Below are 16,131 nucleotides of genomic sequence, written 5' to 3'. Positions count from 1 at the left end.
AATTCAATTTCTAGGCTGGCTAAGTCCTTCATCACGACAAAAGAAAAATATTCGCTTAGTTTGAGGTATTTTCAGATATTGTTCTAATAAAAACTGATTTCGTTATGTTATCATTTACCAAGCATCCCGCGGGTACTTCACATAGTGAAAATAAGAATATTCTGATGATACCCCCGCTCACAGCCGCAGGTTCTATTGTGGCCCGGTCCGTACAGAAATCAGTAGACTCCAAGGAAGAAGTTTGATGAAAGAGCGAACCAACACCGACGTACAATACCATTCGAGTATACCCCGCACAGTGAACATGCACCGATGTCATCTCGAGCAGATGAGAGACGAGAGACGAGAGATGGAGCGGTACGGACGTGTGAGTGAGTCGGGAGGGGGGTAGCGAGGCAGACATTTGGAATTTTCAAATCGGATTTACAATATTGAATTCTTGCTGCAGAGTAGGTACTTCTCTATCCGAGCTGCGTTGTGGATATACGGTATACGTGCTACCTGGAGATCATCACGTGTGAAGTGTATTCGGGGTGTTTCAGGACGTACAGATTGTGATCCCTGAGCTTATTTGGAGAAAAAATGTAAATGTCGAAATTGCTCCCAACCGTCTGGGGCTAGTACGACTATTTCATCCCCAATAAGTTTATGTTGTGAGGCTGAGTAAAGTGCGGTGGGGAAGATGATGGGTGAAGAGAGTGTGAAATACCTGGCTATCTGGTCAACAAATAATTTTGAGCAACGTTTCAATTCTGAATGGTGTCTTACACCACTGCGATTCTGAGAGTAGCTTCACACAACGCAACTGAGAACTAACTAAAGAATTACCATCAATCCAGTAGCACCGTAGGTATGAGAAAGAATGCGTATCTGTTGCGACGATTATCTGTGATGACGTATTGTAACAATTTTTTTGCTGTTGTTTTAATTGAAAAAAAATATCATTCGGAAGCGGATGAAATTTGCATTTTTCACTAAAAATATACTCAGGAATCGCTGGTTGAAGTCTTTAAGGTTCTTGCTGATATACCCTGAATCCGTATTCATATAAAATGTTGTATGTGAAATCCACATAAAGCTACTTGTAGATCTTTCCCTAAATCTCTGATTTTCTCGCTGCAAGGTGCGTGCTAGAGCCCCCCTACCAGTCCCACCACCCTAAGAGGATTTACATCGCTTTCATTCTTCTTATCCCCGCATTGATTTGTTTCAAATTACCATTGCTAGGAAAATAAAAATAAAACATTAACAATATCAGTGGTGTGCCGTCACATGCTAACTGCGTTAACTTTAAAAATTACAAAGAATAAATACTAACCGTCCAGTAACAATATGTAAGAACCAAACAATAAGTATGTTAAACAACTACAATTAACAAGAGACAATAAAGTTTGGTTCTTGTGAAGTCGTGCGAAAATAAGGTATCAGAGAAATTTATTTATATATTCTACGCCCATATGGACTTTTATATAAATAATAGAACATTTGAAATACATAATAACCTGTCGGTGGCCGAGTTGACATCGCGCTTGGGTCCCACTCAGGCGTAGTGTGTTCAATTCCTCGGCTGGCTAAGTCCTCCGTCACAACTCAAGCAACATTTTCAGCTTACTGTGGTGGTAGTAGGAGATTTTCAAATATTGTCAGGTTATTCGTAACCCGGGAATGTTTGTCTTTCTTTTTTAAAAAAAAAAATAATAATAATAGTTTAGTGCAACAGTAATCCAGAAAGTTTGCCATTAGTAGTTATAGATATAGAAATTCAATAACAATATGTAAGAATAAAACAATAAATATGTTAAACAACTACGATAAACAAGAGACAATAAAGTTTGGATCATGTGAAGTCGTGCGAAAACAAGATATCAGAGAAATTTATTTATATATTCTACGCCCATATGGACTTTTATATAAATAATAGATCATTTGAAATACATAGGTAATAGTGTAGTGCAACATTAATCAAGAAAGTTTGCCATTAGAAGTTATAGATACAGAAATTCAATGAAAGAATTCAGTGAAAGAATAGTATTATTCTTAGCTTAGTTATTGTAATTATCGAGGTATGTTACTATAGCCTTCTTGTAACTATATTCCGTGCAGTCGAACACATGTACAATTTCTTCGAAATTATTGCCAACTTCATGTAATCTAGATACAAGTATCTAAATGACGTCCTGATATTGTTGTTGTCATTAAAAATAATTTTAGATTGAGTAGTTTTAGTTGGTATGTTGAAGGTGTTTAGGCTCAATAAATCAGGGCTGTCTATAATTCCATTCACATCCGCCTATTTTAAAAATAAAAGTCAAGTCGGAAACGAGTCTTGAATCAGAGAGTTTTAATAATTTTAATTCTCTCATCATGTGGTTGTAATTTATAGTTTCGAGACTGACTTTAATGTTAAAATATTTTAGAAATTTATGCTGAGTTTTTTTCAATGGAATCGGAGTGGATTTTAAAGTGAGGGGACCAGATATATCTCAAACATTTTTTTACCTTCAACGCAGCAGGCCATAAGGAAAATACTTTCCCAAGGGATGCATATGTCGTCTTTGGGGATGCTGTGTGGAATGTTTTTTGAGGAGAGTAAGTAGTGCACATGAGTTTTGAAGAGACCCATGTGATAAGAGGGAGGAGACAGAGCGGCTGTTAGATCATTCCATAGCCTAAATGCTAAACTTAAGAACGAATCGTAATAATGACCATTTGTCATCTAACTAATTAATGACAACCCTGTACAAATATTTGGCGCCCGTTTTGGCGAGTTTCCCGACTATGCGCGGTGCCGAAGGGATCAATGACGCTAGTTCCTCGGAGCATCTTTCATTGAAATATTGGTAGAACAAGCAATGAACGGCCGCTAGAGAAGCTCAGGATACACCTGAGAGCGCCTTACCAAAGCGATGGGTACCAAATTCGAATATGACAGGGGGAAGAAGATGAGTTGAGATGAAACTAATACTTAAGTTTTTTCAACACCGATATTCATTTTCAGATACGAAGTACATACCTAACTAAACATTCATTTTGATAATACGAATATTTTCATATCCAAAACGTGTTGTACTCAAAACTCTTTTTATGCACGTTTCGGTACTCTGATAAATTTTACACTTTCTACATTAAAAAATGGAAAAAACAAAGCAAAAACTTTTGTTGTAAAACCAAAAAAGGCACGGCGTGCCTCTGACAAACACCCATATACGGGATCATTATTATTTATCTCGTGTTTAGTACTTTACTGCCTGATGTGTTGACAGGGGAGTGTAGACGGGGTGGTAGGTAGAGTGTGTTGGGTTGGAAGTCAGGGGGGCATCGGATGTATCATATTCTGCAGGAGATAGATACCTAGTCATTGGAATCGGTCAATGATTTGTTCGGGGTAGTCTTTTTCTGCACCTGACTGAACATCCCTTATCACAGGGAGAAGACTTTTATTTTTATGTATTCAAAATCTATTCATAGTAGGGTAGTAGTGAGAGCATTGTATGCATGCATGTTTCTACATATTACATTTGTTCATTCTCCCATCTGTCAATGTTTACGTCAGCCTTCCCGTATCTCGTAAACATACTTCAAAGTACACAAACTCGTCTTGCTTCAAAGGTTCACTGTTAATAACCATATTACAAGATGCCTAAGTATCCTCTATTTCAAATAACACTAATTCTTCGTCAAATCACTATGCATACAATATTTGTTCATCAACAGCAGAGATGTGCAAAATGGGTACCCAAAACCATTTGAAATGCAAAATGGAAATGGGTCAAAACTTTTCCATTTGAAAATGCAAAATGCAAAATGGTTTTTAGAAAAGCATTTCAAATGCAAAATGCAAAATACCTATTTTCAAAATGCATTGAAAATGCAAAATGGTTTCTCAGGTCAAACAATTAAAATAATTATAGAATTTTTAAACAATTTTGTCATTTAATAATGGACATCAATGTAGAACAAACATATTATATGATGGTAAATCCAAAAACACCACGACCATAAATATACCACTCTCACCACGACTACAGATTATGAAACCACAAAAATTTTGCGCGGGACTAATTTTGCCAACGTAAAAACATAGAAACTGCTATCTAACATTTAATATTACAGCGTCATGGCCCCATGTTCAGTATTTAAATCAGTATTTTTTGTAATGGTATCACTCAATTGCCAGGGCTCCTACCAGGAAGCAACTTGACAAATGTAAATTATCTCTCATAGCGAAGTTGAGGACTGACTGATATTTGGGGCTTATGAAAAAAAGATGAGTGGAGATAGTAGGAAGAATGTTGCAAAAAAGCATTTAAAATGGAAAATGCATTGAGAAAAGCATTTAAAATGCAAAATGCAAAATGGTTTTTAGAAAAGCATTTAAAATGCAAAATGGAAAATACCCATTTTGCATTTTGCATTTCCATTTGAAATGGATTTATTTGAAATAAAGCACATCTCTGATCAACAGTGTACATAGATTCATTCATTCGTTTCTGCTGTTGGAATAGTGCACAGCTTAATAAATATTAAACAGGAAACTTCTTTAATATTTTTTCGTAACAAATTTTAACAATAACGGTGAAATTAGATAAATAGCATGTGTGGTATTTTTACACAACAGCTGGTGAGTGGGTGAATTCACGGATGTTTGTGCAGATTTAACTAAAAATCGCGATTTTCGCACTTGTGGTTTTTTTCATGAGCGAATGCTTGTCTCTGTGTGTTTCCCCATATTTCGGCTAGGCTTCGGATTAGGCTAAATAATAAACTAACTAACCTTCACGCCTTTTCCCTGCAGGAGTAGGCAGAGAGGACGGACTCCCAAAAAATCTCGGTCTCGGCACAAACTCCTTGCCTCATTCATATGCATTCATACTCTTCTATTATTCCGATTCTTGACATGGCCCGACTCAAGTATGTAGTTCACTTGTTCGTGTCATGTCTTCCTGGGGCGTCCATGACTTATTCTACCATTCACATTCGCGTCATATTACCTAACACTCTTTTTTTCGTTCATTTGCTCTAAATGCCGAAGCCATCTATGTGTCCCTTTCATAATCTGAATCATTACGCTTACATCAGCCTTGCATTCTTTTCGAATCTTCACATTTCTCACATGATCATACAGGCTAAATAAGATGCCCCTACATACAGGGTGTCCGGGGGTAAAGTGCAGTAACTTCAGGAGGGGATTCTACATGATGGTAGAAGTAAAAAAGAATAGTAACTCCAAATAGTAATTCCAAAATTTTTCCATAAAGAATATTTATTTACCCATACATTTAATTCAACGTTTTTTTATCTGAAAACTACCTTAAAACGTTGGAATTTCGAATAAATTTGTTAATATTTTCTACTTTTGAAATCATGTAGAATCATCCCCCGAAGTTGAACCCCTTTACCCACGGACATCCTGTATATTTTAATGTCACAAATGACTTCAAAAAAAACTTTAAAAAATTTAGTGTTTACCATCTCGTTGCAAAAGCCCCATTACTTATCCGTTGAGTTAATCAATATTAACGGTTAAAATTAGTATCAAGATGTTGGATCCGTCCCGCTGACATCCGTCCGCCGTCTGATGAGTTTATCTCCTTCACATCTCCTGCGGGAAGTTCACTTATATACACCATATACACAAACTCACTCACTCACTCACTCTCATACATTCACACACACCTCCGTTATTGTATCATAATCAATTTATCAGAGATTCCAATTAGAAACATTAAATGAAAGTCGTGACAAAAATCATATCAAATTTCATTTCAAATTTACAAACAACCACTTAGAATCTTTCCTTTTGGCCACAAACAAAATCAATATCAATTACCGTCTACTAAGAAAACCCGAAACTTTCCATATTCTTTTACTAAGATGTAGATTACTAATTTGAGAACAAAAAAATAATTGCATTAAGGTGATGCACTACGTCGGGTAATATTTTAAATCGAGCCGTTATCAATAACACCCCTTATGTAGATGGCGATAAGGTTTAAATTCCCGCTTAACACCATCCGACCGTTTTGATTTATAGAAAAAAAACATGTCAATAAAGTACCTTTTATTTTTTTCTGTGGATGTTCAGGCATAAATATCTATTTTTTTCCAATCATTTTATAAATAACTTAATTTGCCACATTATACAATAAAATCATAACCGAAAATGGGTTCGTAAGTAAGTAAGTTTTGACCGGTCGGTGGCCGAGTTGACATCGCGTTTGGGTCCCACCCAGGCGTAGTGTGTTCAATTCCTCGGCTGGCTAAGTCCTCCATCACAACACAAGCAACATTTTCAGCTTACTGTGGTGGTAGTAGGAGATTTTCAAATATTGTCAGTTTATTCGTAACCCGGGAATGTTGTCTTTCTTTCTTAAAAAAAAAAGTAGGAGATATTGAACTTTAAAGCAGTTTTCATAGGCCTATAAAAAGACTTATCTAAAAAAATACTCGATTATTTCAAAGGTCGAGATGTTTTCTACTCGCATTATTTAATTAAAGCATCTGAAACATTTCTAGGCGACCAAATTTTCAAACAAAAAACAAATGATTTTGCATTACTACGAGTAGTGCATCAGCGCAAAAAATTGGCAACATATCATTGTATTTGCTTTCGAAAGGCAAATGCTCGGAGAAAAATGAGTATTGCTGATTTATTATAATCTTGTTAAAATGTGATTTTAAACCATTTCCTAATAAAATATTAGTCCATTCAGAATATATTGGAACACGCGTTCACGCGGCTAGCTTTTCCTGATAAATATAATGACGAAATGCGACAATATTATAATTTTTATGATCACGTGTTCCGACATCCTCATAACACATTCGTGTTTTACAGATAGATTGTTAAGAAATCTTTGAATTCATTAAAGGCATGCAGTCCCGTTTTAAACACGAATACGATTAATTTGACAAGACTTTTAATAGGTAAAATAATAAATATTTTAAATCTGTAAGTTTTGTCCATGTCATCCTCTGACTTCACAAATCCTACATTTCTGGGTTTACGCTAGTTAAATAATTAAAACACACAAATCATAGTAATCTGAAAAGTTATCACTTAACTTTGTTGAGCGATGACAAGTTATCGACATAATCGATAAAACCTTTATCGATTTACCGTGTCAGTTATTTATATATTTATTTATTTACGCCCATTTTATGTGCTTTTACATATGAATAGTAAAAACTATGCAGTATTTATTTATTTGATACAATATTTTTTACATTTCAAAGTTTTCCAGTAATGTTGGCCTCACTGGGTGGCTTACCCGTGCTGAAGCCTTCATTTTATAATATGAAAATATAATCTACATAATACATTTAAAGAAAAAATAATACATTTAAAATATGATCTTGTGTGTTTGTGAGTGATGTGAGTTTATATTGGTTTTGTGTGTTACGTGTAGGTTTTATTTTTATTTTATGCTATGACATTTTGGTAATATTGTCTTTTTTCTTCTTTAATCCATTTTGTAATTTTGTGTGTGAATTTATTTTTATCTTCCTCAATTTTAATTTCAAGTTTTACACTGTTGAAAGCTTTTATAGCATGGTATTGGTAGTGTCTTTGTCCAAAGCTTGAATTTACTGTCGGAGTTTTTATGTATTCTTTTTACGCTTGTCTAACTGGTATGTTAGTGTTATTTTGTGTATGTTGACATTTTTTTGTCAAAAATGTAGTTTAGTAGTGTTTTAATGTATAATTGGCTAAATAACTAAACTGTGATATCCACTGATTCAGTATATTTATTTCCCTCATAAACTATTCTGGGAAATGAGGAATACATATATGGTAGTTAGTCCCAGAATTATTATTATTAATACTTGACCAAAAAATGATTGTTTCTTGTTTTACATGAATAACAAATAAATTTGCGCCCTCTAGTTGACATTTCGCAAAAATTGTTGAAATAATCGAATACCGATTATTTTTATAATTTTGCATTGAATTTTGACAAACATCGTGAAATCGGATCAGGAGATATCTACATAATAATAAACGTTCACAGGTCGACGACTGCTGATTCTTGCCACTCAATAGCTTGCCTTCTCCACAATTAGAGTGCAATCGATATCCGTCACATGCATCGCCTGCGACTAAAGTTACACGTGCTATTATATTGCCAGCATATTGTATTATTGTTACTCCACTTAACTCAGCCAACGTAGAGACCATTGCGGTTATACAGCCGTCATAAGCAGAAAGGCAGCTAGAAAATTGCAAAAGTCACATTCTGATATGAGACCTTTCACCTATTATTATAAAAAGTACATCAGGATGTGACCTTTACAAATATCTATCATAAAGCAGTCCCATAAATAGTGTATTTTCAATGCTTTTATTTTTATTTATTTTATTTTAATTGCCGACAACCCGGGCGTTTATTGCAATAACATAATCAAAATTACAAACATGAAAGTAACCCGCCTCACTAGAATACAAATACACATACATTTATATATCAATATATTTACATGGAGCATTCCATATATAGTTACATAGATATATAGTTCCATAAAAACAGGTAATGTATAATTAATTTTTTTTTGACGGCCTCAATGGTCTAAGGGTAAGGCTCTCGACTAGCGATACGAAGGTCGCAGGTTCAAATCCTGGCGTGTGCAAGTTAAATAATATATAATACTTGAGGCACGTTCCAAAGTGGAAGATACTATCAGTATCGCCCTGGTGTAAGACCACCATTAGGAATTAAAACGTTGCTTGTTTTATGGCTATATCCGTGTTTGGTGATCAGATCTGAATATCCAGGTACTCCCCCACTTTTCTCTTCCCATCTCATTCCCTTTCCCATTACATTCAGCCTCACAACATACCACATTGGGGATGCCATAGTCTCACTGGCTCTAGACGATTGGAAGCAGTTGGGACTCGTGTGAGGTATTCACATAAAAAGAAGAAAAAAAATTCCACCGATAAATTTTCTACAACGTATTAAATGTGCCATTTTCGACATGTTCGTTCTTACCAGACATTGGCGTATTCAGTGTAATAATGACGTTGTAGCCAGTTGGAACCGTTTTGGAATGTGCGGTTTCAGATTGTTTTTTAAGTCAATAATTATGAAAGAAAATACTAAAATTGCAAATTTTTTCAGTACGATAATCATGATAAGAAAAATAAACTTCAATTCTTCCACGCATTTTTAACGGAATTTATAATTTGTGAAAATATCTCATTACAGACATTTTTACAGAATACCATAGCAAGTTATTGTGAACCTGTGGGCGTTTTGCGCGATGCTTTTTTTCTGTTCTGTCGTGCATTATTTTAGCAAAATAATGAAACATTCTTTACGTAGGTAGGATGGACAAATAAGGACATGTTCTTTGTACTTGAAGGCAGTGGCGTTGCTAGAAATTGCAAGACCCCGACCTAGATCCCACCCTAATCATACAAAAGGAGATATAAATATTTATAATCATACAAATCGTAGAGCCACTGAAAAAGGGTTACATCATTACTGCGTTTTTTCTACAAAGAGGATTTTTTACAGTAGCAAGGAAAGAAGTGCCGCCAGCTATACCTGAATTAAAAACATGCATGTGCATATCTTCATCACTTTTTATTTGTGCCGGAAACAACGATGTTTTCTTAAGGGCTGTTTTAGCATATTGATAAGATACACTTTTAAAATGTTCCACCAACGTTGATACGTATTAGAAACACATAGTTTTACCATCTGAATATGTATACATTTTAACGAGCTGTCCATAAAAAAAATACATTTGATTAAAAAGGAGAGGAAAAACAAAAAAAAAACTTGACTAAGATGACAGGACAATGTAGGAATATTGATTCAGGATAGGACAACAGAATAACATTGATTAAGTAGCGGAGGACAATAGAAGAATATCGATTTAGTAGAAGAGTACAAGAACATAACATTGATTAAAAAGGAGGGGACAATTGATTTATATTGACTCAGTAGGAGAGGAAAATATAACAATATTGATTAGGTAGAAGAGTACAAATCAAAACATTGATTAAAAAGGAGGGGACGATAAATTAATATTAGTATGGAAAGCACAATATAAGAATATTGAGTAGGAGAGGACAACAGAAGAATATTGAGGAGGAGAGGACAACAGAAGAATATTGACTAGGAGAGGACAATATAAGAATATTGAGTAGGAGAGGACTACAGAAGAATATTGAGTAGGACAGGACAACAGAAGCATATTGAGTAGGAGAGGACAACATAAGAATATTGAGTAGGAGAGGACAACAGAAGAATGTTGAGTAGGAGAGGACAACAGAAGAATATTGACTAGGAGAGGACAATATAAGAATATTGAGTAGGAGAGGACAACAGAAGAATATTGAGGAGGAGAGGACAACAGAAGAATATTGACTAGGAGAGGACAATATAAGAATATTGAGTAGGAGAGGACTACAGAAGAATATTGAGTAGGACAGGACAACAGAAGCATATTGAGTAGGAGAGGACAACATAAGAATATTGAGTAGGAGAGGACAACAGAAGAATGTTGAGTAGGAGAGGACAACAGAAGAATATTGAGTAGGAGAGGACAATGTAAGAATATTGAGTAGGAGAGGACTACAGAAGAATATTCAGTAGGACAGGACAACAGAAGCATATTGAGTAGGATAGGACAACAGAAGAATATTGAGTAGGAGAGGACAACAGAAGAATATTGAGTAGGAGAGGACAACAGAAGAATATTCTTTAAATGTGCTTGTTGTATAACAATTTTTCTTCATAAGATGTTCAGTGAAGCAATCAATATTTTTTTAACACTGACCGGTAATTTATAATAAAATAAGAAATAAATAATAAAAGTTACAATATAATGTGTGTGATTACCTACCATATCATAGTTAAACAGCGAAAAGAAAAGAAAAAAAAACAAAACTAGAGAGGGAGTAGCGACATGTGTCAAAACAAGAACTAAAACAACAATTGAAGCGATACGTGTATGGAATTCTGACATTTTATTCAATGAAGTAGTTACGTTTTATTGTAAAACGAAAAATAAAGGATGTAAAATCGACTGCGTAATTTCGTTAAAACAACTTTTGCTATATGAACTGTCATATTAATTTGTTTTCATAGTAGTATAATATCAAATTGTTAATACAAAAGCAACCTGATGCCGATTCTTTTAAGCATTGAAACCGAAATCTTCACTAGAAAATATTTAAAATCACGAAGATGAAATAATATATTTTTTCCCCTTCAGAAAAGGTCGTTTCATTGGATTTCACATTACTGAAATAAGCTTCGCAGCTTTCAAAGTAAGAAATAATCTGAATGATATTATTTGGGAATTCATTTTAAAAGTGAAAATTAATGCACTGAGAAAAATGAGTATATTGAAAATCTATCCAAATTATTAGTCATCCTGTTAAAAACGGGACTGTAAGCCGCTTCCTGATAAAGTATTAGTAAATTATTAATAATATCGGAACACGTGTTCATTCGGCTGCGTTGGTCTTCATAATATATCAGGATGAAATGCAAACACGTTAGGACTTGTATGAACTCGTTTTTGGACATCGTGACAAAACATTGGTTTTTCTCTAAAAGTTTTTTAGGATACCTATCAGTACATTCGTTGATGGCCTACAATCCCGTTTTTAACAGGAATATGATTAATTTGAAGAGATTTTGTATCAGGAAGTTTCCTCCATGAAAAAAACTCTCGAGCTGTCTGATCGTGGTTTCATTTAATAGCTTAATTAAAATGAAGCTAATAAAACGATAAAATCTTCGGGCGACTTGACAACAATTCATCAAATTTCAACGTTCATTTTCGGGTTCTGTGATAATCCTATCCAAGTTCTGTTTTAAAATCATTAAAGGTTAGTTGCTAGACAGAACTGAAATAATAACAGAACTTGAAAAATTCTTTCATAGGACTTGAAAATTAACTTTGAAATTTGAAGAATTGTTTGAATTCTCAGATACAACTCGTCCTTAGTGTACAGGACAGCAGATGGATGTACCAAAATAATTATTGGAAAAATTAAGAAAATTAATATTTATTTGTAAACACACATTTTACGATGCCGAATCTTGTATGAGGTTTATGACCGGACATGTATCATGTGTCAAATGGGATTTAAGCGTATTTATTAAATTTCGTTTTTTTTCTTGGTTCCTTAATGCTTGCCCAAGCAATCAATTGTGTTTAAATTGCAAATCCTTCCCCAAGGTACCCCCAAGAGGAAACCTGCTTGTCATTGGCGTAGGTGTCCAGTATTCCGAGGGTGTATTAATTGTAAATAAATAATAGTATTCATTCAATAAGGATTTAGATTATTGAACTCACGTTATTATAATTTATTGTATCTACACTATTGAAATACTACTGAAAATATTTGTAGTTTGAGAACGGACTAAAACAAATGGAAAATAAACGTTAAAACGATTGCAAATTGGATGCTTGCCCATCACTTGTGATTGAGTCTTTAATCGTGAAAATTTTACAGACTTTTCTGTAAAATTCCTAGTCAACCTAACTAACTAACGAACTATGGAAATTTTGCAAGAGTCTCATTATAAACAATTGAAAATTAGTATAAAATCAATTTCCGAAATAAAAAATTTTTAAAACTCAAACGGCGAGCTTTGGTGCTCTGAAATTTGCACATTCTCGCCGGAATTTCAGGCCAACACAAATATTTTCAAGTCATGACGTTATTTCTGTCTGAATCATTTGTTGACTGAGCCTAGCGAAAACATGTTTTAACTCTGCCCGTGAATTCGTTTATTCCGGTTCCGGAGCTCGCATGATTGTGACTCCTAATAGCTGTAAAATTGGAATGATCAATATAACTTACCTACTGTCTTATAAAAAAGAATTGTCATCGTGATGGTGACAAGTTGTATAGTTCTTTATTTAAAATGAAAAAAAAAATATTTCGTGAAATATATATGGCTTATAATTAAGTAGATAAGCATTTAAGAATATAAGGAAATTTTGGATTTGATTTATTAAATAAGAAAAAATTAGAAACATCTTATTTTGGACGCGAAGTCAAACTTTAAACATCTATCCCGTAGTCGGGATACACGCCAAACGCGCGCCCAACATTTGTACACGGTTGACATTTGTCACATGAGAACGGGTCGCTTCTACGAATCGTTCTTAAGTTCAACAGCTCGGCTGTGGAACGAACTGCCGGCCTCTGTGTTTCCTCCCTCCTACAACATGGGACTCTTCAAGACCCATGTTCACTCCTTCCTCTCCACAAAAAGACCCTCCACACAGCATCCCCAAAGATGACATAGGTGAGTCATAAAACGCGCATTAGTTTATTTCTAAAAAAAAATTGAAAATTAAAAATATTTTTAAATGTTCAATGTGCTCGTGAATATTTTTAAGACAGTAAAAAAAAACGTGTGGGTGTATGGCATATTGTTGTTCGTTTATCGACCAAGCCCAATTCAACCATAAGCTTCTGTTAAGTCCGTTTGCCCGGCGCAGAATCAAGCGATTAAAATTAATTTGATTCACAGTTTTTCATACTGGACTGGTAATATTTGACACGTGTTTTAATAATTTTGACCGATGTTATTTTAATATTATTTTCTCAATTAAACGAGCATGCGCAGTACGAACTTGATTAAAATATATATATATATTTTTTTTAATACGTATATTTGAATATCACCTTTGTTAATGAATTAATGCAATTCTTGGAAGCTAAAATGAACCCACTTCCCGACATCATTTTCAATGACAATGCATCCAATAATATTTTGGTGGCAATCACGTACACACTCGCGGACATTTAAGCATTTCTCCAAAATCTGATGATATTACAGCAGTTAATATACGAAATAAATGTCGGTCTTACCCGATCGGAATATGGCGAGGTTGGTAAATTTGCCGACTCCAATTCCAGAGTAGGAAGGTATTGTACCTTAGGAACCAATCGTCAGTCAAACCAGATTTTTTTTAGTTTTAAAAGACATTTGACCGTAAAACGTACAAAGGTGGATAATGAAAGATAAATCAATGTATTTGTAAAATTATTATTAATTATAATTTCTGCTTAATTACACAGTCTACAGATATATTTATGTAGAAAATTTTTGGCTTTTCCGGAAACTATAAAACATATTATATCGGGATGTTCTGTATTAGCACCGTCCGAGTATACATTTAGGCACAATCAAGTTTTAAAAATAATTCACCAAAGTTTGGTAACTAAACATAACTTGATTGAATGCCGTAATATAGTACCATATTATGAATACGAACCAAATTCATTTTTGGAAAATGAATTTTATAAAATATATTATAATAAAACTATAGGTACTAACATACCGAACGATTAGTCATAATAGACCCGATATAGTTTTACAGGACAAAAATATCTTATATCATTGATGTCGCTATTCCAAATTCCAGTAATATTCAAAAACCTGTTAGTGAAAAAATAAGAAAATAGACAGATTTAGGAAATGAAATAAAAAGAATTTGGCATTCTAAGACGATAAAAATATTACCATTTGTTATTCGGATACTGGCATTATACCTAGCTCTCTCATTCAAAATTTAGGCGTATTAGATCTATCAAAGAATTTATATATAAAAATGCAAAAATCAGTCATTTTAAATACATGTAGGATAACGAAAGATTTTTTAAATATTTATATTGAGGGATCAGTAGTATTTATAGGTCCAGTTAGAAGTTTTACCGAGCCAAACCCTATGTTATGAAAATATCTGGAGTCGGTAAATTATTTTTCCATTTGATCTCTGGTGAGTTGACGTGTTGTTCTTGTATTTTGAATTTATTATGCCTCATATAATGCACTTGCATAATGTGGATTGACTAGATGATCATTTATGGAAAAGTGTGTGGAAGGGTTTAATTTTTCCTGTGGAGAAGATTTAACCCGGACATAAAGTCGGAAAAAATTATACATATATTTTTACTATGTAAGTAAATATTATTTTGGATATTATAATTTTTTTCTCAGTATTGCTCGATGTTACTATTATGAAGACCTCCGTGTTCGAGTGGTAAGGCTATAAACTAGCCAATTGGGAGGTCGCGTATTCAAATCCCAGCGGGCGCAAATAAATTTAATTTGATTTATTTATGTTATTTCAGAAATTACATATTTAAAATAATATATTGTATATTTTCGGTATGTACCATAGTGAAAGATACTCTTAGTATCGCCCTGGTAGAAGACCACCACTCAGAATTGAAACGTTGCTTGAAATGGCTTTGGCCGTGTTTAGTGACTTAGTGCCCAGATCTGAATAGCCAATTACTTCCCCACCTTCCTCTTCCCTATCTTGTACCCCTCCCCACTACCTTTAACCTAACAATACACTCAATTTGGGGATACCATAGTCTTACTGGCACCAGACGTTTGGGAGCAGCTATGGGGTTTTCACATATTTTGTACATAATCTATTTTCATAGATTGAATTATTATTATTATTGAAAAAGTTATTCGTGACTCAGGCATTGAGAAAAGAGGAACGATATTTGACAACTCTGTGCAACTATTGGCTTACGCTGATGATATCGACATAATTGCGAAAAATCCCGATGATTTACAAGACGCCTTCATAAATCTTGAAAGTTCTGCCAAAAATATGGGTCTTGTAGTAAACCAGCAGAAGACCAAATACATGGCCGTAGGATGTACCCAACAAACCCCATCTCTCGTATGTGGAAGCCAAAATTTTGAAACGGTACCAAGATTCACATACCTGGGCTCCCTGATAACAAACAATAACAACACTACAGAGGAGATCCAGAAGCGCATCGTGAATGCAAACCGCTGCTATTCCCGCCTACAAAAACAAATAAAATCAAGACTGCTTTCCAGAACCACCAAGGTATTAGTGTACAAAACACTAATTAGACCAGTGCTTACGTACGCAGCCGAGACGTGGGTTCTAACTAAGAAGAATGAGCGAGCACTGGATGTTTTTGAAAGGAAAATTTTGAGGCGCATCTTCGGACCGGTTCTAGAAAATGGATTTTGGCGCAGACGTTATAACGATGAGCTCTATACTCTGTTTAAGGAGCTAAACGTCACAAAATTCATAAAACTGGGAAGACTTCGGTGGCTAGGTCATGTGGAGAGAATGGCCGAGCATCAAGAACCA

The sequence above is a fragment of the Hesperophylax consimilis genome, chromosome 6 (assembly GCF_061612785.1).
Source record: "Hesperophylax consimilis isolate HC1 chromosome 6, BYU_Hcon_1.0, whole genome shotgun sequence".
Classification (NCBI taxonomy): Eukaryota; Metazoa; Arthropoda; class Insecta; order Trichoptera; family Limnephilidae; genus Hesperophylax; species Hesperophylax consimilis.
Note: the sequence above shows the minus strand (reverse complement) of the source record.